The following is a 3,520-nucleotide window of genomic DNA, read 5'->3' as shown; positions in this document are numbered from 1 at the left end:
ATAGAAAATTACCATATCGAACAGTTACCTTCCCACCACACTTCCATTTGCCAGAACATACTGCTAGTACCATCTACTTTCCATCCCGGGTCGTTACATTTGCTACCATCTATGTAAGACCAGGGGAGACTATTCCATACCAATTCTTTCAACATATCCAAACCCTTAGCAAACATTATATCATAGCAGCGGACATCAATTATCATAGTCGAACCATGCAAGACAAAACAAACTTTTTACAATTTCTGGACCAAAACACTACAGCAGAATTCCATGTACTGCCCAGAGCCACACGTCCCATAAGTAACACTACCCCTGACGTTGTTATAACATCAACATCTCTAAGTGCCTGCTTGAACATATCTGTGCTGGATTCCATCGGCAGTGACCATGACCCAGTGAAAATTACCTTAAATCTTGGTAACCGCAATACGAGCAGTACAATACAACCTCGAAAAATCTGGTGTTACAACAAAGCGAACTGGGAGGCATATAGTGAAAAGCTACAGAATGCTTTTTCTCACCCGCATCCAGAACCAAACAATTCAGAGGAACTCGATACGGCGGTGGAACATCTTACTGCTCAGATTACCAGTGCGGCAACCACTAACATACCTACGACCACTCTCAATAGTTACAAACCAAAGCTACCTCTGCAATATCTTCACCTAATCACAGCATCACGACGAGCATACAGGGACTATCTCCAGACCAGAAATCCTGAATCCCTTAACTTACACCGTCAATGGCTGCGTACAGTTCATAACTATATAAAAGCTTATAAACAACGTCGATGGATTGAAACGTGCAACCAATTGAGTGACGAAAGCCATCCCACAAAATACTGGAAACGTTTCAAGGTGCTCACTGGACAATCCAGTAGTACTCCTTATCCGATAACAATCAAGGACGCAGCTCTAAACACAGACACTGAAAAGGCTTATGCCTTCGCAAATGCCTTGCAAGACACTTTCACTCCGACACCGCAACTAGCTCCAAATCTCCGCCTCCAGACCAAAATTGACAGAGTCACAAACCCCAATAACAGGCAACTGCAACCCAGTAATACGCACACTATTGATCCTACAAATGCTCTAACTGTTCCTATCACAACAGACGATATTATCAATGTTGTGCGTAGGAAGAGAAACACTGCTCCCGGATTGGACAATATCACATATGTATTGATTAAACAGGCCCCGCTTGCATTGCTGTCCTTTCTGGCCATTATCTACAATTTTATCCTCCGCACAGGACACTACCCGACAGACTGGAAGATTTCAAAGGTCCTAATGTTCCCAAAACCAAACAAAGATAGTACCAACCCAACAAACTATCGACCTATTCAGCTCACATCAACATTTAGCAAAATATTCGAACGCATCATTGTTCGACGCACACACATGCACTTACAAGCACACAGTTTACTTCCGTCGCACCAAGCAGGCTTTAGACCTCAACACAGTGTCCTTGATAATTTATTAAAACTAACGACTCGCATCACAAATCATTTCAACACATCCAAACCATCCTGTCTAGTACTATTCGACCTGGAGAAAGCATTTGACAAAGTATGGCATACTGGACTCATCTACAAGCTCCATAAATTCCACCTACCGCTTTCCTATGTCAGATTAGTACACAGCTTCCTAACAAATAGGGTCGCCTATGTCACTGTAAATGGAGCAATGTCATACCCCATTTTCCCTTACTCTGGCGTTCCACAGGGTGCTGCTTTATCACCATTACTCTACATACTATACGTTGCCGATATGCCAAAACCCCCACAAGTTTCTATCTACCAATTCGCTGACGACACCGCATTTCTCGCCTGTTGTTCAACCATCCAAGCTATAAACAAAACTCTCCAACCAGCTATAAACTCCTTCCAAAGATGGTGTGACACATGGCGTCTCACAATTAATGCTCTCAAAACACAAGCATTGGTGTTTCTGCAGACAGGCTGTCGCTCGAAGATACAAAGGAACCCAACATTATTAAACATCAAAATACGGGGAACTCCAATTCTGCCTGCCACCACTGCAAAATACCTGGGAGTCATATTTGACTCCAAGATAACCTGGAAACCTCAATTGCTCAACATCGTCCAAAAAGCTACAAATCGTCTGAGCTTGCTGAAACGGCTAATTGGAACATCCTGGGGACTCAACTCCCAGGTTGTCCTACATACCTACAAGGCTTTCCTTCGACCAGCAATTACTTACGGCCACACTGCATGGATATCAGCCCCAGACTCATTCTATCACAAACTACAAGTTCTGGAAAGACACGCTCTTCGTTTGGCCTTCAGAGTAGTCCTACCAAGTCCTACACGACTACTGTACGAGCGAATAACCTTTCCCGAAATCACAACCCACATCGAAGCCATCCGTCACAAATATATAACTGGTCGAATGAACTCGCACCATCCACAACTTCTTAGCACAATGTACGAAGATGCTCTACACGACTGCCTTCCCACATACCACTGCACACCATTACAGCATCTCTTAACCATGTACACCTTCCTGATAGATCCACAGCATCCTGACTACCAGCTGTATAATATCCATCACCCTCCGGAACTACGGCACGTGATATATCCAACACATGCCGCACCATAGCAAATTATTACTTTCCTAACTGAAGTAATTTTCCCACTACTGAATAAATAAGATCTAAGTGAACTACCCTCAGAATAAGTAAATATGTACCACTTCATTACTGAAAACACTTAGACCATCACCTTGCAAGGGAAAACATTTATGAAAACAATTCACTTACCAAAGAGAAGGTGTACCCTTCTAAATGGAAAACGAGGACAAAAAAAAAAAAAAAAAAAAAAAAAAAAAAAAAAAAAAAAAAAAAAAAAAAAATGCTTTCGGCATACTTACCTGGCGTAGGGGTTACCGTGATCAGCAAGGCGGTTCCCCCGGGGCGAGGCTCTTCCATTGCACTTCGGTTGGGCTGACCCCTGCGAATATCCCAAACGTGGATATCTCGGGCGCGCAATTTTTGGTAGTAGGGACTGCGTTCGCGCCGTCCCTTATAATTATAATTGAAACAGAATATTCACACAAAAAATCATCAAGAGAGTAGAGACAACTTATCGAACTTGAACGAGAACATTGGTTTCCGTATACAAATACCATGCCTGAATGTGTTGCTAGATTCTACCGTCATATCAAATGAATATTGTTTGGTTGGTTTATAGATTTTTCTTTTGTTTAAACGTTGCCTACATCGTTAGGTTAGCAGCAATGGTGAGATAGAGAGAACATCAAGGAAACGCCAATTTCCTTCATTTAATAAATATGCACACAACATAACAATTTAACCTTACCAGATTCGTTTTACGTACCTGTCAATGACGGCGCCGTCTTGACCAATGGGTGGTAGCCACATCTTCGAACAAAAATGTACTTCATATTGACAGTTATTACCTGAAACAAACAACAATTAGAAGTTTTAATATTGGTGTATAATCAAATTATGCAATTTCTGTGTTCCGTTGCAAATG

At 42.0% G+C, this 3,520-nt stretch overlaps 1 non-coding gene across 1 annotated transcript; it reads left to right on the top strand.

Annotated features, from left to right (window-relative positions):
- Positions 1–2,886: 2,886 nt before the first annotated feature.
- Positions 2,887–3,048, top strand: LOC145994499 (U1 spliceosomal RNA). The gene has a single exon (XR_014442364.1). It is a non-coding gene; the product is annotated as a U1 spliceosomal RNA (small nuclear RNA).
- Positions 3,049–3,520: the final 472 nt, after the last annotated feature.

The sequence above is a fragment of the Lepisma saccharinum genome, chromosome 10 (assembly GCF_977018435.1).
Source record: "Lepisma saccharinum chromosome 10, izLepSacc3.1, whole genome shotgun sequence".
Classification (NCBI taxonomy): Eukaryota; Metazoa; Arthropoda; class Insecta; order Zygentoma; family Lepismatidae; genus Lepisma; species Lepisma saccharinum.
The sequence above is the reverse complement of the archived record's forward strand: the minus strand, read 5'-3'. Positions and strand labels throughout refer to the sequence as shown.